Source organism: Adiantum capillus-veneris, chromosome 10, assembly GCF_014529385.1.
Source record: "Adiantum capillus-veneris isolate H3 chromosome 10, ASM1452938v2, whole genome shotgun sequence".
Lineage (NCBI taxonomy): Eukaryota > Viridiplantae > Streptophyta > Polypodiopsida > Polypodiales > Pteridaceae > Adiantum > Adiantum capillus-veneris.
In genome coordinates this window covers 17589421-17613940 of record NC_140940.1, presented here as the reverse complement: position 1 = coordinate 17613940, position 24520 = coordinate 17589421, and the positions used below count along the sequence as shown (strand labels likewise).

The 24520-nt window shown below is 44.0% G+C and overlaps 1 protein-coding gene across 1 annotated transcript in view; it reads left to right on the top strand.

Annotated features, from left to right (window-relative positions):
- GLA1 (Folylpolyglutamate synthetase family protein) overlaps positions 1–24520 on the top strand; it is a 125618-nt gene that overhangs the window by 40972 nt on the left and 60126 nt on the right. The gene's annotated exons all lie outside the window — the stretch shown is intronic.

The following is a 24520-nucleotide window of genomic DNA, read 5'->3' as shown; positions in this document are numbered from 1 at the left end:
GGCCCCAAAAGCAATTTACATGAAAAGCCTTCAAACTTAAAAGCTTGTGGTCCAAAAGAAATGTCAAAAAGCTGCCAGCGCAAAACGCGGAAATCCGTACAGTTTGCCACGTCATTATGTCAGTGCAATTTTCGGGCTTTTTTCGTACAGCTGCCACGCCATCAGCTGCTACGCAAGTGTAGGTCCTGCTATATTTAAAACCTTTATGTCACTTGGGGCCCCATCTGACGAGGTTCCCATAAGTTGGTAGGACTTCTTCTTCTGTTACTTGCTCTTCTTAGGGTTTAGGCACCTCGGCCGTCGATCTACACAGTGGCCCCATTCTTCAGGGCTTTGACACGTCAGCAGTTTGTGACACCTGAAGCAAGCATTACACGCTTAATGTCCTGGGAAACCCTCATGTGATGCAGATGCTTAATTTTTTTTCCGAAGCACAACCTTTGTCCATAAAAGCTCTTTGACGAGCACACATCTGTCATTCATCAAGTGTTTCCGCTTGTCATTATGTTGGATACATACATGAGCTTCACACAACTCCGACATTTCAGAGTTAGACAAAGGCCACGAGTCGGCCAATACCTGCAGCCGTTGTCAAACGTGCTTGGCAACATTAATCTGCCCTCGAGTCCAATGCATGTATTGTTTACCATAATCCTGAATAGCACATTGCACCTGCATAACAAAGCGAAACCAAGCAGCATCTAGATCAAGATGCATGTGGGCAAGCAAGGGGGGAATAAGTCTATAAATTATATCTCGAAACACCTCATGAGTAAGATAAGCAGACGCTTCCGAAAAAGGGGTCAATCACAAAGGGATTGCTCAAAGTACAAAGTGAACAAAACAGGGTGATGATCCTTGATAGTTGCAAGGTGTAATCCATTCTCATATCGCATACAAAATCATCATATTGGTGTAATCTGAGTACATACCAACGATCCACATGTGCATGATAAGAGGAATGAGCAGCATGTTGAAAAGTAAATCCGAAGACATTTGAATGCAAATAATGCCATAAGTCAATCATTTGTATAGAAGTAAGAAGATGATCCCATGCCTATCTCTCCGCAAGCAGCATGTGAGAATTGCCTGTGCTGCGATCATGCATATCTGGAGTATTATTGAAATCACCACAAAGGATTACATTAGAGATCCATGGAGAAGAAGAGATGTCTCGCCATAAAGAGGCCCTTTTCCCGGAGGTAGTGTATGCATAGATGCCTCCAATTTCATACATTTAACCATTCTGTAAGCATTGCATAATCATCCAGCAACCGGGTGACTCTTTACTCACAAGAATTGGCTGAAGTTCATGACGAACCGTCATCAATAATCCAAAGTAACCATGCAAACCAGGATACGCAATCCAATAACCGGTAAAATACGAACATTAACCAGCAAACTCGTGTGATTGTGCTTTTGCGAAGCAACTATACTGCCTTACATGTATTTACATAGTGCCAGGTTAGCTGTCACTTATCAAGGTTACATGACCCACACACATTGTACGAGATGCATGTAATGCGATTATGCGATTATGTACAAGTGGCAAACAAACGTAAGGAATTATGTAACGTGCCCATAGACACATCTTCATCCACCACCTCTGTGCTGGATCCAATCCGTTGATTCAGTGCAGAAAAAGGTTCCACAACGTTTGCATGCGAGGTGGAAGCCTCACCAATAAGTACATCTTTGTAAGAATGCATCACTCTTTCCCATGCGTCAAAACTTGTGATTATCATTACATAGGAGTTGCTTAAACAATACATTCTTATTAGCATTAACAAGTGGAACATAATTACAAGAGGATGGTGGAGTGCGAATCTTCATTGTTTTTTTAGGCACCAATCAAGCACTAGTATCACTGGACCCAACATTCTTACCTTTCACAGCATTGCCATTACAAGGAACAACGGATTGAGGAGGCTTGGCTTTTCCTTTTTCCTTTTCCACATTGGGAGCCACATTCATTTTGCTTAGCCTCACCGGTTGATTGGCTCGTAGGGACAGGAGCGGATGAAGGAACTGATGAAGGAGGGGGCTGTAAGATGGGTTTAGGGCATTCAGATTGCATTTGTCCAAATTTACCACATCTGAAACAAGAATTTGCAAACTTGCCCCATTTGAGTTTGAAGGGGTGTTTGTCCACCCATGGATTACTCGAATCAATCATAATGCCTTCGGGGGTAGGTTTATTAGTATCCCAAAGAATGCAAAACCTGTTGCTGTTCGCATCCAATCTTGGGGGACAAATCACCTTCTTAAGTTGTGCAACCAACAACTGTAGAAAGTGTCTCCACATGCGAGGGAAATCAACAATTTCCACCGACACTAGACATTCATGACGCATAAGACTTTGATAATCTTTTGTCAGTGCCCACGACAGAACATGAGTCATCTGTGTGCTAAAAAGAGTGGAGACATCTCCAACAAAGGATTTTGGCTTCAGTATCTGCCAAGAGGACTTCATAAAATCAATGAGGACCAAAGTAAACGCCACAGACAAGTTGATGTTTGAGAAGAAAATCGACCCACTGTCCAACGTCCTGTGGAGTAGGTATTTTTCCCGGAAAAACAAGATGTCTGGATTCAAAGCATACTGCGCAACCGGGTCCTGCATGGGAATACGCACCTCAAGAACAGGCGCCTGACCATTCTAGGCCTGGCGAGCAAGTCCTCATACAAACAAGTTTTGATTTTAGAAGTGGCCTTTGAGGGATTTCTCATTGCTTTCCTACGCTTAAATATACACAGAGATTTGCTCATATAGCAAGAAAGCTCAACCAAAGAGCAGCTTCCTATAGGATTTACACTGCAAGGAAATTTGTTTGTTGTTTTCGGTTTTTTGTAATGACTTTTGGATTTGTACATGAACCACATAAATATATACATAAAATCCAGAGGGGCATACTTCTCACCAACTGTGTACAGGGACCTCTCTGCAACCTGTCACAATCCTTCTTCAGAAGTTCTATGCTAAATTGGAGTCCAATGCTCAAATAAACCCCACACTGATTGCGCACAAAAACACTAGATGCCACTTACGAACTAAGGCTATTGACGAGAGAAATCGACAGAGGGGAGGAGTCGGATTGAAACGTAGACAATCAAAACACACCCACACACACTCTCACCCTCACTCACAGCCACAAAAATGTGCAAGACCTGCAGAAACCGCAGGCAACCCAAAAGTGCTGGCAAGAGGCACTACAATGACACACAATTAAGCAAGTAGCTGGGAGAGCTGCTAGCACATGGCAGAGGGCTCGCGCAGAGGCTTCACGTGCAGGCTTCTCACACACAAGTTGCTCGTGCGCGTGTGCACCCACACATACTCATTTTTCTTAGTGATATTAGATTGAATTACTAATGGGAAACCTCAAAGCGAGGAGAATCCATAGAGAACATTACGTATGAAAAATCAGAAACAATCAAATTAGAGCTCATAATGAAGGGAGGACAGCTCATCCAAATCACGAGCAAATTTAAGAGACTCTCGAAGAGAGGTTTTGAAGAGGAATACATAATCTACTTGAACTCTCTAAAAGACGAGAAAAACACGTGTTCTCCAAACTGTCTAGTGCACCCAGAATCTAACCCAAGCAAAGAAGTATGCATACAACCGAAGCAACGGTCGAATCACTCCAAAAAGCTAGAAATATCGACCAAAAGGTATCCTAGAGAAATGAGTGCGAAGACATGTAGAGATGTAATTCACAAACCAATGCATATGAGGACAAGACCACAATAAATGTGGAATAGTCTCAGTGCGTGCACCACAACGTACACATCATGAGGAAGCTATTTCTCTGGAGCGAAGAAATTTGCCAATTGGGAGAACCCCAATGATACATCTCCACGTAAACAATTGTTCTTTGAGGGGAAGTTTAGCATGCCACAATTTCATGACTTTATTGCGACGTCATGTAAACCTTTATTCATATTCCATACCATATTGCAATGTTCCGCTAGCCACGAAGATGCCTGCAAATGGCAATATACCTTTTTTGTAGATAAAGAGAGGATTGAGGAACCAACATAATGCCAATCACAAAGTCGATCCTCGACAAGGAATGACGGAATGGGAGATCTAGAATCAACAATATCCTTGATGACTTGCCATGTGTGTCTATAATGCATTCTAAGACCAAAGGTAAGAGCAGCCTGCCGAAATGAAAGTACATGCCCATCAACGTCGACAACATTTGATAATGCATCAATACCTTTCTTGGAGAGACAATATGCATGTCTGGGAGACTGTTGGACAAGGGTCTGATAAAAAACTAGACTCCAATGCAAACTGAGCGAATTTCCACTTGCGCTATCCTGACCATGCCACCACAAATGCTTAGTGACTTTTTTCCAATGAGCTACAAGATGGAAACGAAGAGGCAGCCCGTAATCGTAGCTTCAAATTTTCCAAAAACCACATCCCAGTATGAAGGCTGCCAATGACCAAAACCAGGTGTAGAAACCGCATGAGAACATAAAAAATCAAACATCAATGTCGAGGGCTATTTTTGTTCCACCAGTGCCAATAACAACATGGCCTTTCTTGCAATAACATGAGAGCACAAATGCAAAGTATTCAGACCACCACAATGCTTTGGAGTACATAGCTCATCCATAGCAAGCAGTTGCAACTCTTTTGTGGAGCAAGTAGACAAAAGATGGTCCAAAATCCGAGACATGAAAGCACGAAGACTACGAGGCGGCGAATATAACAATGGTAGAAAAAACTGTATGTATGCCATCAAGATAGATTGCACTATTCCGAGTCGTACATGTAACAGCCAGGTAAACAATTTCCAATATTGTAATTTAGATCTAATTTTATGCTCAACCCAATCCAAATGTTTGGCATTGTTCACCGACCAAGCCAAAGGGTATCCAAGATGCCACACAAGCTGATCTAGCTTCACAATCTCACTTGGCCATAATAAAGAATGCCAATCCATCTGATGCAATGGCAAAATTTTAGATTTTTGGAAGTTAAGATGAAGACCATCAGCCAACCCATAAATTTGCAAGGTATCCATGATACATCAAACATCATCTGATTGATTTTTGAACGAAAACATGGAATCATTAGCATATGCTTGTGCTACAAAATGATTGCGAGACCGTAATTCCAATCCATGTAATTGACCAGATGCCATTAGGGAGTCCAAATAAAGCAAAAGAGGACGAGTGGCAATAGCATACAACATGGCACATAAAGGACATCCTTGCTTGACAGAGCGGCCAAGATCCCATGATTGCGTAAGCTCACCATCAATTATACCCGATGTAGCGGGATGGCATCACATGTCGACGGAAAGGAATAGATAGAATGAACTTTAAACACTTCAAAACAACTGAACTGAAAGAGATGCATGACACACAAGACGCGGAGTGGTGGAGTTCCACCACCCCAAGAGAGCACTGGCCCCAAACAATGGTGCCCCTTTTGTATTTCTTAATATTCCTTCTTCAAAACACATTCTGTGACTCTTGCTCTGTTCTCCCACGGATAGAATGCCAGAATAGAAGCCTACAACATGTATTTAAGGGTCCCCAAAGCCATCCAAAAGTAGTACAATGAAAAGCATCAACTCTGAAAGCACCTGGTCTCCAAAAGCTTAGCGCCAAATCTGCCAAATTCAGCCAGCATTACTCGTGGAAATTCGTACAGGTTGCCATGTGGCACTGTCAGCGTGATTTGCGCCGTGCGGGAGCAGTCCGTACAGCTTGTGATGTGTCATCCTACACGCAGGGGAAGTGTGTTGCTTTATTTTAATTTAGGCCCCATCGGACAGGAATCTCAACTTGTCGGGGGTTAGGATTTTTAATCCTAACCCATCTTTTAAAATTGGGCCATTCGGCAAGACTTTACAAGTTGGTAAACGTTCTTATGCTACTTCTTCTCTTAGGGTTTAGGCCCCTCGGCTGGGATTTGTAGGTTGGCTGGGGTAGGCTCGAGGAGCCCTTGCGTGTTGGGTCTTCAATGGCTTGACACATGAGCAGTTTGTGACATATCCCCTTCTTGAAAGAAAAGTAATCGTCTGCGATTACATTATATCTGCAAAACAACTCAAGCTAGCTTAAAAATATGCGAGGGTCATTCTGAGGGACATTTAGTTTTCTCATTCCATATTGGAGCTCTCGATATTCCAGCATAGCAAAATTAGCCATCACACCCAGAACGCGCTATTCTGTAGGTGTCTCGATGTAGTAATATTACATACCCAGGCAATCTCACCCAAGTAGGAATATTCAGTGGTTGACACATCACAATGCAACACAAACGCTCACATATGCATGTTACAAGAGACAATGAACAATGCCGCTGAGCACTCCTCCCAGATAGACGGTCTTAGGCATGAAGCTACTCAACGACTACCTCCTCACCACCCCCACAAATAACCTAAAATGTCGGGGCCATGAGTTTAGAGGTCTGATACAACCAAACGCTCCTTAGACCATTGTCACGTGACACATCCAACCCTATGTGTCCGTGGACAAGCTACACCAGAGCAGGGTTCAGTCAGTCCAGTCAATTTAGATTAGCAGTGATCTGGCACTTTTGTGAGTCTATTCGTAGACTGTGCATGCCCAGTCACTTAGCATAGATGCATATCCTCCGGTTGCACACAACATGATCATCAATATTCCCTTCAGAATCCATTAGATTCAGTTAGGGGAATTTTCCAGTGCATTTAGCCTATTTTCCCTATTTCTGGTATTTTCACTTATTATTTTTAAGTGACTTTTCAACGAAAGTAGGTAGGGCAATTTTGCTAAGTTGATATATAAGCAACCCCAAGTTAGCACTTTCTGGCAGAAGAGGCAGCAGAAGCTTTCCGCTCAACAGGCAACTTCTCAGCAGTACCCACCCACCCCCCCCCCCCCCCCCCCCCGCACCCCTAGCGTTTTCAAGCATTAGACCAACCTCTCCCCTTGGCGTCTTCCCCAAGCTTCAGCCATCGCCATACAGGTTCTTGTCCCTGGCGTTTCCTCCTCTTCAGGCAGCCCAAATCCCCGGCGTTTTGGATCGCCAATAAGCAGCAAAAACCAGCGTTTTTCATCAGCCATTCAGCCTTGGAAAACGCAGCCTTTGGTAGCGTTTTTACAGCAGGAATTCAGGCTATAAAACGCAGCCCTTGACTTGCGGATCCTCAGCGTTTTTCAGCCCTCGACATCCACACAAAACGCAGCCTGTCCCTTGCCAGAACCTCAGCGTTTTGTCATCAGCCCCAAGACCATCCCGAACCTCAGCATTTTCCCCCTTTTTGAACAGCAGATAGAAGCAGAGCGAATTCAGCCCTAAAGTCATCATGGTCGTCATCGACATAGCCCCCATTTGCATCAGTCCATGCATCATCATTGTACACCTTTGTGCAATCAAAGTTAGACCACTCTCGCCGACGAGAGTGGGGCCTTCGGAGGAGGGTTTTACAAACTCTCGGGTGTCGTATCTCTCTTCTCTCCTTCTCTCAGTCTCATTCACTTACACGCACAATATCCACTCACTTTGTTCGTGATCATAGCACTCTCCATAAAGACAGAAGGCTCTCTCCTTCCCTAAGAACTAAAAGGAACCTCGAGCAAATAAAGATCACTAATCTTGAGAAAATACAACATTCATTCGGTTGCACCTTACATTGGTATCAGAGGGTTTTACAAACTCTCGGGTGTCGTATCTCTCTTCTCTCCTTCTCTCAGTCTCATTCACTTGCACGCAAAATATCCACTCACTTTGTTCGTGATCATAGCACTCTCCATAAAGACGGAAGGCTCTCTCCTTCCCTAAGAACTAAAAGGAACCTTGAGCAAATAAAGATCACTAATCTTGAGAAAATACAACATTCATTCCGCTGCACCTAACATTGGTATCAGAGCTTTGGAAGTGTTCTGCATTACTCAAGGAAAGAACCACAAATTTTTTTTTGCTTGTTGCGGTCGCACGAACCTAAGTTTACTTGGGTGTGGCGATTCCTAATCGTGTTTTGTTGAAGAGTGACAGGAATCCCAAGAAAGCAGGGCTTGTCCAGCCTCCCCTTGTATCTCTTTTCACTCATTGAGAGCGGACCGTGCACTTAGGGCCGGCCAATCGACGTGAGGTGGGAAAAAGCAACCTTGGTGTGAGCGCAAGGCCGCCAAGGGGTGCGTCCGCGGAAAAGAGTAGAACTCGGGTGAAGAGAAGATCCTTCTCAAACACGATTTGCAAGCGAAAGAAAACCTCAAGAACCCAAGAACCAAGACCCTCAAGAACCCAAGTTCTTCGTGAACTTAAGAACCAAAGATCATAGTGCATGGTCGTCACCCGAAGCGGATACTTCGCATACAGGTGATGAGCATGAGAGAGGCGGCGAAGATTTTTCCCCACCAGGAGACTTTTTCGACCCTCCCCCTTCGCCATCTACGCCACGAGTTGTTCTAACTCCTATGGAGATGATGGTCAAGTCAATGATGGACATGATGCTGGCACAACAAGAAGCGACTCGCGTCAGTTTGGAAGCGAATCGCGTTGCGTTGGCACAACAAGAAACCAATCGCCTTGCTTTCGAACGCGAGCGCAATGAACGAAATAAACGAAAAGCAGAAAGGGACGCTGAGCGTGAAGCTCAAAGGGAGCTACGCACTCAAGAATTCATTTTCCACGTGCTAGCCTCGAAGACCGAACCACCCAAAGATCGTGGGACTTCATCAAGTGGCACAAGCCACGATGCGGATTCCAACCATCCAGTCACAGAGAAGTTGACTTTCAGTAAGTATGACGGTAAGATGGAAGCTACGGTTATTCATTCTTGGTTGCATCAATTTAATGCTTATTTTGCGACAACTAAGAAGACAGGAAATAGCAAAGTTTTGACGGCAGCTATGCACCTTGTTGGTGATACCATCAATTGGTACCACGCATGGCAAGAGGAACAACTAGCCGCGCACCTAGAGGCAGCCAACGGATTCACGCCCCTTTCCTTCGATTGGGCTGATTTCCAAGACAAGCTCAAGGCGCGGTTTATGCCACCTCAGTACCTCGCACGATTGAAAGACGATTGGCGCTCTCTCAAGCAAAATGGTATGCCAGTCATGTCTTTTTCTAATCGTGTTTTGCGGCTAGGCACTCAATTACGAAAATCGGATGATGAGCGCAAAGAGGCTTTTCTCTTTGGGTTGGACGAATACATCAAGTTTGATGTTGAAGTCTTTGACCCCGCGGATCTCAACAAGGCGGTAGCAATCGCTCTCGCCCAAGAGATGAAGCACAACAAGGGAAAGCCTAAGGAGAACAAGACTTCCACAAGTACCTCGCAGACTTCTCAGAACCCTTCGAACGGTAAGATTGGTAAGAATGATAACTCTTCTAACCAATCTTCCAACAGTCTCTCAACAAAGAATTCTTCCAATGAATCTAAGGGTAAGGCTAACACAATTGCTAAACCTAAGCTTACTCCAGATGAAAAAGTAGCACAAGGAATTGTAGGAGGATACATCACGTCGGAAGAACAAAGCACTTATTCTAAGGAAGGTCTTTGTTTTCATTGTCACAGTAAGGGTCACATAAAAAGAACATGTCCTAAGCTTGAATCGAATGCACCGAAAGAACCCACAACACCCACTTCCTCTGTCAATGCAATGAATGATAACACGAGTGTGCCTCAAGTTTCTCAGGACCCTCCCATTGATGATTCTCTCATTAAATGTTATGGTCGTACGTCAGGGCACCGTTTTGTCATATTGTTTGACCCAGGTAGTATGCATGATGTGATCAGTTCCTCTCTTGTTAGAGAGCCTGCCTCGAAGTTAGTTCGAGATCTCCTATCGAGGTCTCTGGCTTTCGTCCTGGTATGGACGCTCTCATCACGGAGGAGTGCCTTGATGTGTTGTTTGCAATTCAACAGACTGCCTTCACTCGAAGATTTGTTGTTTCTCCTATCTCAGGATGTGATATGATTTTGGGCATTCGATGGTTTCGTGAGACTAATTCTCTCATTGATTTTGAGGCTAACACTTTAACTCTCAATGCCAAAAGTGATTCTCCTACTGTCTTTCATGGAGAAGACATTGCTCCTTCTCCATCTCTCTTTGCTAATATGCAGGACAAGGTTGAAAGGATTCGGGATAAGGAGACTCTCTCAGTCTCTTTTTCTTTACAGCATGACACACAGGATTTGCATGATTATGAGAAGCATGATGATTTGAATGATAATGATTTGCATGATGATTTGGATGAAAAAGACAAGCATGATGAATTGCACGAAGATGATGTGATTGTTCACACGGATGATGTGTTAGTGGATGCTTTTCCCAGCGAAGCTAACCTCGTTGTAGATTCGACCAATCACGAAGATCCCATCTTGGCTTTCGAGTCGAGGTCCAAAGAACCCCCACGGGATGATTCGATCATTCCCGTCAGTCCAGTCAGTCTAGATTAGAAGTGATCTGGCACTTTTGTGAGTCTATTCGTAGACCGTGCATGCCCAGTCACTTAGTGTAGATGCATATCCTCTGGTTGCACACAGCATGATCATCAGTATTCCCTTCAGAATCCATCAGATTCAGTCAGGGGAATTTTCCAGTGCATTTAGCCTATTTTCCCTATTTTTGGTATTTTCACTTATTATTTTTAAGTGACTTTCCAACAAAAGTAGGTAGGGCAATTTTGCTAAGAAAATATATAAGCAAACCCAAGTTAGCACTTTCTGGCAAAAGAGGCAGCAGGAGCTTCCCGCTCAACAGGCAACTTCTCAGCAGTACCCCCCCCCCTCAGCACCCCTAGCGTTTTCAAGCATTAGACCAACCTCTCCCCTTGGCGTTTTCCCCAAGCTTCAGCCATCGCCATACAGGCTCTTGTCCCTGGCATTTCCTCCCCTTCAGGCAGCCCAAATCCCCAGCGTTTTGGATCGCCGATAAGCAGCAAAAACCAGCGTTTTTCATCAGCTATTCAGCCTTGGAAAACGCAGCCTTTGGTAGGGTTTTTACAGCAGGAATTCAGCCTATAAAACGCAGCCCTTGACTTGCAGATCCTCAGCGTTTTTCAGCCCTCGACATCCACACAAAACGCAGCCTGTCCCTTGCCAGAACCTCAGCGTTTTGTCATCAGTAGGATGCCTCTTCAAATCAGTGAATTTCAGCCATAACCACAGCAGTAAAACAGAGATTTTCAGCCATGAGAAACAGCCCCAAGACCATCCCGAACCTCAGCATTTTCCCCCTTTTTGAACAGCAGATAGAAGCAGAGCGAATTCAGCCCTAAAGTCATCATGGTCGTCATCGACATAGCCCCCATTTGCATCAGTCCATGCATCATCATTGTACACCTTTGTGCAATCAAAGTTAGACCACTCTCGCCGACGAGAGTGGGGCCTTCGGAGGAGGGTTTTACAAACTCTCGGGTGTCGTATCTCTCTTCTCTCCTTCTCTCAGTCTCATTCACTTGCACGCACAATATCCACTCACTTTGTTCGTGATCATAGCACTCTCCATAAAGACAGAAGGCTCTCTCCTTCCCTAAGAACTAAAAGGAGCCTTGAGCAAATAAAGATCACTAATCTTGAGAAAATACAACATTCATTCCGCTGCACCTTACAACCATAGTGTGCGTCGCTCGGAGGTTTCAAGCATACAACTAAACGCTCCCTAAAGGCCTGGTTTGCGTCGTTGAGAGGTTTTCTAGTGTACAATGAAACGCTCTCCAAATACCCGATCTGTATTGTTCCGAGGTTTCAGACATTATCAAACATCACTTTACCCAAGAGTAAAGCACAAATCATTGAACCCAGTATTAAAACCAGAGTCAAGCAATTCTCAAATCGGCATCAAGAGAGGTTTAAAACAAATATTATCTACTTTAAACGATACTTTTTCAAACAAAGTTCAAAAGTATCTAAACACAAGGCACCGAACTTTAAAGACAACTGGCTTGCGCCTCTGGATCAAGGTAATTGTACAGTCTTGGATTTGGAGTGTCGCGTCATTGTTGTCATGCCAAGGCATGCCCAATAGAACGCCGCAATTGCCTAAATCGGCTTTTCCATGGTATCCTTGTATGGGTATTGGAAGTGCACGAATGAGAGGTATGGCCTTTTGAGTTTGACGGATGGCTAACTCGCTTCAATTTCTCGTCCTTGGGAGTCGTAATCCAAATCCATTTGATGAAATTCTTGGTGGCTCCTAGGTCAAAGAAGATCAAGGCTTTCAAGCCGTTGATTTTGCCATAAGCTCTACATAGTTTATTTTAACTTTTAAGATTAATGCCATTTAGATTGGGCTAGTTGTTTTGGCATGCGAGTGTCCACAAGTGGTTTTTGTTTCATGCTCGACAGCTCATGCATACCATGGTTGAGTAAGAAGCAACCTACTATGGCCACTTCGAGTTGTGAGGTTGAGTACAAGGCACTCTTCATAGCTACAGTTAAGTGTGTATGGCTCAGACGCCTTATGGCTGATTTGGGTGTTGGAGAGGACATTGCCAACATCATCGCTCGTGTGCCTTGAGCTTCTTCATCCTCCAAGCTATGTGTGCTTCCCTGCAACCCTATTTTTAACAAATTTGGCCTACTCCCCACCATATCTAGCACCAAACTGGCTGTGAATTTGGGCTTCTTTCCTTTCTTGTCCTCTTTGTCATTTAAGACAATTGGCCTCTTCTTCTTTGGACAAAGTGACCAAGCTGCTCGTAAATGAAACATTTACCCGCAGCCATTGAAGCCTTCTTTTCCTCAAAAGACTTACGCACAAAAGGCTTCTTTTGTTTCTTGGCCCGTCCTCCAGAAGTCTCAGTTGAGTCTTTGGCTTTCTCTGCTTTTCTTGACCCTTGGGAAGCTTCAAGAGTCGCTTTTTCAAAGGACGTTTTTGCTGAGTTTTTCTTGTCAACAAGGCATTACTGGTATTGTCAACCTCCATTAGTTAAGTAAGGGTGGCCGCTCTGTTCTTTGTACAGTAGTTCTCGAGTCCTTTTGGCTGCCCACAAAAATACTTCTCTATCTACTCGGTCAATGGCACAAATTTGTACGAAACTACTCAAAGCAATGCTTTACCAAACTTCCGATTGTACTCCTCTAGGTTTTTGCAGCTAGCCGCATTGAGTTGGTGCCAATTTGTCATAACATCAACTTCAAACTCATTTAACAGCCATGCAGATACAAACGTCTGTTTGAAGTAAATCCATGTGCGGGTGCCTGTCCTTTCGTCAATAAAGTTTTTCACCACGAACGCGTATTTCCTTTTAAGAAAGGGATAGCTTTTCGGACCTTCGAAGCCTTCGTAAAATTCTATCGTGCATAAACAATATCAAAGTGCTTGAGGAAGGTAAGAGTCTTCGTCTTGTCTTTGAAACCACTGAAAGTGTCAAACTTCACAGCTACACCACCTTCTTTGTATGGTTTCGGCTTGTTAAGCACTGTCAAGTTGTCATAGGGAATCAAGTGTACATTGATTGGAATCATCTATGCTCCTTGGCCATTAGCATTTTGGCTCCCTGGTGCCATATTTGCTTGCTAATTGGAAAAACCAATCATACCCAGATTGCCTTGTGCATATGTTGATGTCTACAGCTATCAAGCCGCACACTCCAAGGACTTGGCAAGCTTTCAAGAAAATTTTTACCTGAAGTTATATGGTTTCTGACATCTTCCTTCGCAGTGCAACTTCTGGCAGAGTGGGGTATCCTGGAATGCTTGTCATGAAAACCCTAGCAGATTATAACTTGAAATTTCTCGACATCTCTCAGTAGATGTCTCTTCACGATCTGATGACCTTGGAGGTCCAATGTGATTGCTATGGCTTGAGACTACCATCACCGCCAAAGGAACATTGCTTGTCGAGGCTTGCTTCGACTATTCAAGAGTTTGTGGAGTATGCTGCGGTCGGCTACGATCTTATGGAAGGAACCTAACCCTAATTCTTTCGGTGTAGGTTTCAGGATGGAAAGTCAAGTGGACTTTTCGAGCTTGGCTGATGTTGAAATTGCTTTTTAAGTTTGAGTTCTGTTTGACCTTGTTTGGTGATACTGTTTGGAATTTGTTTGAAATGGATGGTATCTGTTTTGAACCTGTTTTGGTGCTGATTTGAAATGTTTGACTCTGGTTTTAATATTGGTTTTAATGATTGGTGTTTTTTACTCCCGGCTGGAGCAGGGTTGTCTTCGTACGTCGAACGGAACGTTCCGTTTAGTTCCGTACGTTCTGTACAGTCCCATACAGGACCCATGCATTCGAAAAATTATGTCCGTTGCAGGAAACTTTTGACCGTTTGAAAGTTCGAACTTTTTAAGCACCCAACGGGCGGCAGTTTTTGAACGTTGGGACCTTGGGGCATCATAGGCCCTTAGTGCATGAGCCATGATGCATATCTCTCTCTCTCCCCCCCCCCCCCCCCCCCACACACACACACACACACAACACAAAGCCACATGGCCATGGCACATGAATCATGATCTCTCTCTCTCCCTCTCTCTCCACATGATACATATCTCTTTAACCCTCCTCTCCCTCTCCCCTCAAAACCTATATAAGGTTGCCCACCCTCTCTTCTTCTTCATATCTCCCTCAAGCTCTATCATCCATCAACCCCCCTACTCAAGCTCCCTCAAGCTCTCTCCATTCATCAAGGGCCAAGGCTTCAAGCCCCATACACCATCAAGGCTTCAAGCTCCCTTCATCTCCTTCAAGCTCTCCATTATTCCTTCAAGCTCCCTTCATCTCTATTCTCCATCATTCTACTTTCATCTCCTTCAAGCCCACCATCACGATTCACTCTCCCCACCATCACGATTCAAGTTCTCCCCTACAAGCTCTTCATCACTCTCAAGTTATCTCCCCACTTTCCATCTCCTTCAACGTTCAAACTCTCCATCACTCTCAACTTCTAAGCTCTCCATAATGCCGTCCTCTCTTCATGAAGCCTTCACGAAGCATTGCCGCTACTTTGAAAGGGTGAAGAGCAAGCAAAATGTTTGCAAATGGTATTGCAAATATTGCTCCAAGACCATGACCTCAAGCACCACCCGCCTTATCATCCGCTTGACCAAGATGGGAGGGCAAGCCGACCTTGTCCGAATATCTCCGACGACATTCTCCAAGAGTGCAAAGCAAAGTATCTCCCTCTGAAGACGCGCAAGGGGGTTGCAAAGGCATCGGAGAAGGTGGTGCCGTCCGACTATGATGTCTCCGATTCGGGAGAGGATGCTTCTCCATCAATGTCGGTTGCACCAACGCCGCTACCATGGCCTCCACCGACGGAGGTGGCGTCTCAAAGAAGAGCACAAAAAGTCATGGTGGGCGGCCTCCAATGCAAGCTACTCTTGCACAAGCGGTGGGTGGAACGTCCGGTCCATTGTCTTTCCTCAAAGAGAGGCAACGACAAGCGGAGATAGAGATTGCACGCCACCATCATTGAGTGCAATCTCTCTTTCCATATTTTTTGCATGGATCGTTGGAAACGCATGGTGAAGGCTATTGCCGCGGTTGGTCCATGTGTGGGGTGGACGGGAGTGTCATACCATGACATGCGCACCAAGAAGCTTGATGAAGAGAGGGCGCGAATAGACAAGTCTCTTGACCCCGTGCGTGCCGGATGGGAAAAGTATGGTTTCTCTATTCTCACCGATGGATGGAGTGACCGCAAGAAGAGGGGAATCATTAATATCCTTGTCTCATGCCCTCTTGGCACCTACTTCTTGCGAGCGGTTGATGCGGGAGCAAGGGGGAAAAAGGTCACGGGTGCCTTCATTTACCGCCACATCCGTCAATTCATAAAAAAGGTAAAATTTTTGATTCCACTCTCAAGTATCTACTATTTTCAATTTTGTCTTTTGCCTTGGCTCTTCTCACTTTCCCTTTTTCTCCATATGTAGATCGGTCCAAGCAACGTCATTCAAGTAATTACCGACAATGCCTCCAATTGTGCTTCCATGGCCAAAAAGCTAGAGGCGGAGTATCCACACATAGTATGGACTCCATGTGCATCTCATTGCGTTGACCTCCTCTTGGAGGACATTGGCGACCTACCTTGGGTGAAGGACATTCTAACCCAAGCCCTCTCAATAAAAAGGTGAGAGTACTTCCGATATATCGCACTTACTCCGGCTTGGAGTTGAAGAAGCCTTCCGCAACACGCTTTGCCGATATGCAAACCAACTTGCAAAGGACAATGGTCTCGGATGAGTTCAAAGCATGGATGGAAGAAGAGACCCAATCGGCCCAACAAGATGCAAAGGTCATCCAATGGCTTTGCTTGAAGGAGGAGTTTTGGCAAGAGGTCAAGGGTCTTGTCATTGTGGTATTGCCATTGTATAAGGTGCTTCGGATGACCGACATGGAAGGGTCTACCATAGGTCTCCTTTACCACTTCATGGAGGAGGCTTACAAGGAGATTGAGAGATTCACTATTCTTGATGGAGCACCCAATGGTTCATGGTGAACAATTCACGTTAGGATTTATCTACATTGTAAGTTGTCTTTTTCCATCTACGGTTCTACCCTTCCATGCTTGACTATCTTTCTCTCTCTTTGTAGTGATGTGTTGGAGGACTCTCCAAAGAGAGATGGCATTCTCTTCCTTGTTAAAAAGTGGTGGGATTGGATGAGGCGACCAATCCATGGCTTTGCCGCCCTCTTGCATCCGGCTTTCTAAAAGCCATCCATCTTTGGGGATCAAGCACTTCAAGAGGAGCACGACAAGTACCTTCCAAAGATACTCAGTGAAGAACACCATGGAGAGTTTCTCCAAGAGCTCATCAACTATGGAGACCTAAGAGGCACGGCATTCGCTTCCTCAGTGTGTTGGAAGAGGGATTTGTTAGTGAAGCCTTTTTTTTGGTGGGAATGTTTTGGCTATCAATTGCCTCACCTTGAAAGGGTGGCATTGAGGGTTCTTGGACAGGTATATGATATATATTATACCATAAATTATAAATTTATAATCTCAATTATGTCATCATTTGACATTCATGTGACATGAAACACCTCTCAATTCTCATAATTCAAATCTCATGCCTCTCTTCTATCATCTATGTGCTCTAGGATTGCTCATCGGGTGCATGTGAGCGGAATTGGTCGGCGTATTCTCGCAACAAGCTTTCTATGAAGCAATTGGAGCGGCTTATCTATTGTTGCTCCAATTTATGCATGTTGCAGTCCATGCATGAGATGCCAATGGCTAGGCAGGTAATTGAGTTAGCTACATCCTACTCTTTATTTATGCTTTCACATGTATGACGTGCTCATATTTTTGGCATGCCAAATTGCTAACTCCATTAATCTTCTTGCATGTTGTAAATGAAAAATAGGTGAATGTAGATGAATGCAAGCTCTCCTTTGAGACTCTTAAGAGTCTCAACAAAGATCGTGATCCAGAGGAGGAGCAAATATTTCGAGACCTCTACTTGGAGTTGGAGGACATTGATCGCCGTGTCTCTCGCACACGGTCCCGCGAGAAGGTGGTTGTGCGAGCTTTGGCTGTAAGGTGCAACGGAATGAATGTTGAACTTTGCTCAAGATGAGTGCTCCGAACTGTGCTCAAGGGTTCCTTTTACTTACGGAAGGGAGAGCCTTCCATTCTTTTAGTGAGAGAGTGCAATGGACATAAATAAAGTTGTGAACACTGTGAATGAAGGTACATGAGACTGAGAGATAGAGAGAGAAGAATACGACACCAGAATGTTGTCAAACCCTCCTCCGAAGGCCCCACTCTCTATGGCGAGAGCGGTCTACTATTGATTGCACAAATCTCTACAATGCTTGGACTTGCCGATGATGTCGACGACGATGAGGATGACGACGAGACATGCTGAAATTTGAAAATGCTAAGGGCTGAAATGTGCAAATCTTTATCTGCTGAATTTTGACTCTATGTCAGTGACGATGTCGACGGCAACGATGCTGCGACGATGCGCTGAAAACGCAGATGCTGAAATCTGCGTTTTCCGGGCTGAATTTGCAAACTTCACGGGATCTGACCGTGCGGCAAGGATCTGCTGCGGGAAGGTGAGATCTGCGAGCTTCGGGGGGTTCTACTGCAGGTACTGACTGCTGAAAACTGAAAACGCTGATGCTAACTGAGGTCTTGTCGCGAAGATCTGCAAAAACATTGAGGTGTCTTGCAGATGCAAAAACGCTAGGGCTGAAAATCTTCTACTGTGGTGGAAATCAGCTAACTGCTGTAGAATCTGCTAACGCTAGTGGATCTACTGTCTGATGTGGTCGCCAAGGCTGATCTGCTCTGCAAAAAATGCCGCGGGGGGGGGGGGGGGGGGGGGGGGGGTCTTGCTGAGAAGTTGCCTGTTGAGCAAGGTGCTCCTGCTGCCTGTTCTGCCAGAAAGTGCTAGCGCTAGGTTTCTATTTATACAACTTAGCAAAATTGCCCTACCTACTTTCCAACAAAAGTCACTTAAAAATAATAAGTGAAAAATGTCAAAAATAGGGAAAATGGAAAATGCTCCTGATGGATTTTGATGGTAATGCTGATGACCATGCTGTGTGCAACCAGAGGTATGCATCTAATCTAAGTGTCTGGACATGCACGGTCTGCGAACAGAATTACAAAAGTACCAGATCACTTCCTATTCTAGACTGACTTGACTGAACTGAACCCTGGTCATGCTGTAGCTTGTCCACGAACACATAAGGTTGGATGTGTCACATGACATCCCCTTCCTTTCAAAGTAAGGTACTGGTACCGAACTGTATGGCGTCAAGGGAGATCACCAATAGTATTCGGAATCCTAGAAAAGACTCTTCGCCGGCCCACTCTGATGCGTGGGTCATGCAATACTTGAACTTCATAAAGGTCTACAACACTTGCTTCTTTGGGCCGCGCCGAAAGCGACACAAAGTCTTCTGTGGCTCCTTCAATGCTTCAACTTCGTCGAGAGTCATGTATCTACCTTCGTCAAGAATCTCCATGGCTGAAAATTCCTGAAACCACTTCCAATATAAAAACATGAACATACCCATTCCATGGAAAGTGAGTGGATAAAACTCGTCTTCCTCAAAGACTATGCATGCAATCTAGATGAACAAAAAGACGGAGTGCCATCCCGTTCACCACACACGCAAACAATGAGATCAAATCTTGTGTTTCTGATCTAAATCAATCAATTGTCGCAAATCACAATGGACATGTCCATGCTTGATGCTCAATGTGTCTTGTGCTCTTTCTACGACTATGTCCTGCCAAGGAATAGACATGGAATGTGACTTCCTTGAATGCAAACATTCTAGCTTTCCATGAACAATCTGCATACATCCGTGCTCATTCATGAGTGAAACGTGCTCAACGTACAATATGTCATGCGTAGGAAAAGGGATCACATATAGACGCTGACTAAAATACAGGAAACGATCACGAATGAAACACTCGAACAATGCCTACTGATTAATTATTCGAACACATAAAACTTTCTGAGGGGGTTCGTTGGAGGCTCGAGAGCCAAGATCGGTTCTTCCTGAGGGGTTTCTTTGGACTTGTGCTCGAGAGCCAAGATCGGTTCTTCCTGAGGGGGTTCTTTGGACCTCGACTCGAAAGCCAAGATCGGTCCTCGTGATTGATCGAACACACATCTTGATTATGCAAATCATCATGCTTATCATTGTCATTCAAATCATGTGTGTCTTGCTTTGGAGAAGACGAGACTGAAAGAGTCTCCTTCTCCTGATTCTGTTCAAACTGCGCCTACACAATAGAAAAGAGTCACAAGAACTCTTTGATGTGTTGGTCGCTCTTGTCTTTTCTTACTTTGTTCTCGCGATCAAATGCTGCTTCTCTTTCTTTGTTCTCGCGCTCGTGCTCACGCTCTATGGCTGCCATTCTTTCTTTGTATTCACGCTCTATGGCTGCCCTTCTTTCTTCGGAGGCCTTTCTTTTTGCTTCTCTTTGTGCTTTTCTTTCTTCGCATTCTAACTTTCTTTCCATAAACATCTGCTCCAACTCCTCCATAGGAGTTAGTACAATCCTTGGCGTAGATGGGGAAGGGGAAGGGTCGGAAGAACCTCCTGGTGGGGAAAATTCTTCTTCGCCTCTCTCATGCTCATTACCTCCAAGCAAAGTATCCATTCAGCTTCGAGTGATGACCATCCACTGAAGTCTTGGGTTCTTACGTTCACAAGAAACTTGGGTTCTTGGGGTTCTTGGGGTTCTTGAGTTCTTGAGGTTCTTGCGGGTCTTGAGGTTCTTGAGGTCCTTCTTTCGCTTGCAGTCTTGTGTTAGAGAAGGATCTTCTCTTCACCCAAGTTCTGCTCTTTTCCGCAGGCGCACCCCTTGGCGGCCTTGCGCTCACACCAAGGTTGTTTTATCCCACCTCACGTTGATTGGCCGGCTGCTAAGTGCACGGTTCGCTCCCAATGAGTGAAAAGAGGCACAAGGGAGGCTGGACAAGCCCTTCTTTCTTGGGTTTCCTGTCACTCTTCAAAAACATGATTAGGGATTGACACGCGCAAGTGAACTTGGGTTCGTGCGACCTCAACAAGTAAATGTTTTCTGTGGTTCTTTCTTTGAGTGATACAGAACATTGCCAAAGCTCTGATACCAATGTAAGTGCAGCAGAATGAATGTTGAACTTTGCTCAAGATGAGTGCTCCGAACTGTGCTCAAGGGTTTCTTTTACTTACGGAAGGGAGAGCCTTCTATTCTTTTAGTGAGAGAGTGCAATGGACATAAACAAAGTGGTGAACACTGTGAATGAAAGTACATGACACTAAGAGATAGAGAGAGAAGAATACGATACCAGATTGTTGTCAAACCCTCCACTGAAGGCCCCACTCTCTATGGCGAGAGCGGTCTACTTATGATTGCACAAATCTCTACAATGCTTGGACTTGTCGACGATGTCGACGAGGATGAGGATGACGACGAGACGGGCTGAAATCTAAAAATGCTAAGGGCTGAAATCTGCAAATCTTTATCTGCTGAATTCTGACTCTATGTTGGTGACGATGTCGACGGCGACGATGCGACGATGACGCGCTGAAAACGTAGATGTTGAAATCTGCGTTTTCCGGGCTGAATTTGTAAACTTCGCGGGATCTGACCGTGCGGCGAGGATCTGCTGCGGGAAGGTGAGATCTGCGAGGTTCGAGGGTTCTACTGTGGGTAGTGATTGCTGAAAATTGAAAACACTGATGCTAACTGAGGTCTTCTGGCGAAGATCTGCAAGAACGCTAAGGTGTCTTGCAGGTGCAAAAACGCTAGGGCTGAAAATCTTCTAATGAGGTGGAAATCTGCTAATTGCTGTAGAATCTGCTAACGCTAGTGGATCTACTGTTTGCTGTGGTCACCGGGGCTGATCTGCTGTGCAGAAAACGCCACAGTGAGTTACCTCACCCTACCAAAATCACTCAAACACTGTGGCTATCCCTACCATTTCACTGTACATAGGCGTGCGTGAGTCACAGGACTTTTCCCATATCTTCTTAAAAAACCCTCAATTAGCTAGGCATTAGGCTAGTTGAGCCAAAAAAAATAAAAAATATAAAAATATAAGTATATTATGGCCCATGCGTATGTAAATATTTCTTTGTATATAGTGCCTAAATAAAGGATTTTTTCATAATTATTTTGGTATTTATTCAAATATTTCTACCTAGGTGTGTGTTATTTATGCTCTGTACATTGCCTCACCATTACCACAATTTTTCTTACTATTTTTCATACTCTTTATTCCATATAGAAATATTTTCATGTAAGCTTCTCTTATATATGGTGTAACTCCACCCCAACAAAAATCCAAAAAAACTAGTTTTATTTATGTGTATATTTTTTCACTATTGTGATTTTTCCCTTCCTACATCTATTTTGTTTTTTTTCTAAAAAATTAGAACACCAAAAATATTTATCTTTTTATGGTAGCCTCATAATGAGAGATTTCTTTTGACCCCTTTATATTTTTTCCACTTATATTATTTATATTTGACATATACATATTTTTTAGACCCCTCAATATTGGATTTTCTTAGTTGTACTATTCACTTATATCATGGTCTCAACAATATCTTCAATTATAGACCTTCCAAATAAGGTCAAGGGTAGGTGGCATGCATACATGCACTATGGAGGGTTAACTCTTGGAGGTGTTCAAAAGAATCATCCAAAGAAGGACCCCACAAGGACCTTGTGCAGTGGAAAAAAACGGTCGGTTTTGCTGAATTTTTAAAGTTCACTTGCTCTCCGAATTTGAAAAGGTGATACAAACAAAAGTTGTAGCTCGTGGGCTGAACTTTTGCCTTAATTTTTTTCATATTTTTTTGAGCTACGAGCTGTGAGCTATGATTTTATTAGTGGACCCCAGTTTTCCCATGCTATGCAGCCACACTCTCTCTTCCACTTTATCATTTTCCTCTTTCACACACACTTCTCCACTCATCATCCCCACCTCTCTCACCACTCCTCTCTGCACCCTACTCACCTTCTCCTCAACCTTGAAGAATAAGAGAAACCATGGTGAACTCATACCTCCCACACACAATTCCATTCCAAAATTGACCACCTAGTCTCATTTTTCCTCCTCCAATTTACCCATATCTATAAAAAAAACCACAAAATTCAGCCTCTTCTCTTAAAAGACAGCATCATGGTGGTTGATTACTCAGCTTCAATTACCTTGTCTGTCGAGGAAGGTCAAGAGTGGAGAAAAAATGTACCGTCAAAGCTAGTGGACCGTCAACAAGCGTCAAAATTGGCCCTACTCAAGACACTTGGAGCATCAACCTTGTAAGAAATCCACCTTTTCTTACCTCTTAAGAGTTTTTCTTCCTTATTTGTATCCTACATGGATACTCCCATTGTAAATATCCAATTCCATTTGTAAATTAATACTAACTCTACTAACACTAACCCACTATGAAAAGTCCTATCACCTCCATTTCTCTCCTCTCTCTTTCCCCACCAACTTCTTGATAATTCCAAGCAAAAGAAATTAGATAAATGGCTGAAAATCTAACCCAACCATGGTTAGAGGAGTAACCCTAGCCTTCAAAATTGCTATAAAAGGAGGGTGTAGCTAGCACAAAAAGAGGGGAGCCATAAGCAAGAGCACTATGCTATAGCTTGAGAAGCCAAGCTCAACCTCTCTAGAAGGAGCTCTTGAGTGGAAGCTCATTGTCTTATGCATGTGCATGTGTTGTAATAGGGGATTAGCAAGGGAACTCTATGCCATTTGTAAGAGAGAGAGTGTTCATTCAATTGAGAGTAGGAAATCTATCATTTCTCCTACTAGTGTAAGCCCAACATTTGCTGAATCAAGGAGGTGGATTTGGACTAAGCTTGGATACTTTGTCTCCCTTCCAACGTGAAGTAATTGACAACAATGATGCGTAAGTGTCTTGGTGTTTTTTGTTAAGTTCTTGATAGCTTGTCTCTGGTGTTGTCATCAATCTAGCCATAAATCCCACATACTGTAAGAGGGCGACAGGGTGGAGAGGACTCCCCTGGCCTTAAGACAGTGATTGGGGTGGTTTTTTCTTGTGATGCGTTGTGGTGAAATTTACGCAAGCTATGTTGAACAAATACTAATCTCACTTTGATTTGTCATGACAGATTTGTAAGAAGGTATTAATGCAACAAGCATCCCCTCTCCCTTTCTCTCTCTTTCTTAAATATATAGTTGTGTTTGCTTGATCATTGCCGATACGTTTCAAAGCAGCCCGAGCTCTCTCTCTCTCTCTCTCTCTCTCTCTCTCTCTCTCTCTCTCTCTCTCTCTCTCTCTCTCTCTCTCTCTCTCTCTCTCTCTACGCGTCCTAGTTCGCATCCAAAACTAGGTGGTGCCCCAAATTTGTGTAGGGTTAGGTTGCGGGTTTGTGTGTGTGTTTGTTGTTTTTTCCAACCCCAACCCAATTGAGCAGCATGGGAGCCTAGAAGAGTGCTTGGAGGCCACTCTTCTTGTTGCCCGCCCAAGACCGCCTCAAATTGGTGCCCCCACGGAGGACAGGCTTGTGTATGTTTTGTGAAGGCTCAACCTTTAGCATAATCAAGTAGCTTGCATGAATCACGAGAATTTGTATGATCCCTTCATTCCCATTGCAAGGCAAAAGGTACACATAATTGTTAGTACTAAGTTGCAATTATAGCGAGTAATTCGTAGAATTTTAGGTCCTCTTAGGTTGGTAGAGATAAACGCATCAGTAAATCCTTTTATCTTGCCTCTCATTAGGTACGACCTTAGTTTGGACGTCTATATTTTTGTTTTGTTTTAAGAATTAGGTCATGCATAGACCATGGATAATGGCCCAGGAATACAGGTTTTTCCCTTTCATTTCACTCCACACATTAGAGTAAACATTGCAATTAGTAGAAAAATCCATTTTCAACAACGTATGGTATTCATGTTTGGTGCCCAAAGAGCAGGAGAAATTCTCGCGTCACCAAACCCTGTCATTCTACCTCTTATTGATTATCATAGGTCATTTGATGTGAATATTTTTATTTTGTTGTAGAATAGATTGCAAGCTAGAAAACATTATTGTGTAAATCTTTTTAAGAAAGAAAAACAAAAACGGGTGTCACTTTGAAATCAATTCAATGGAAAGCCAACGCCAAATG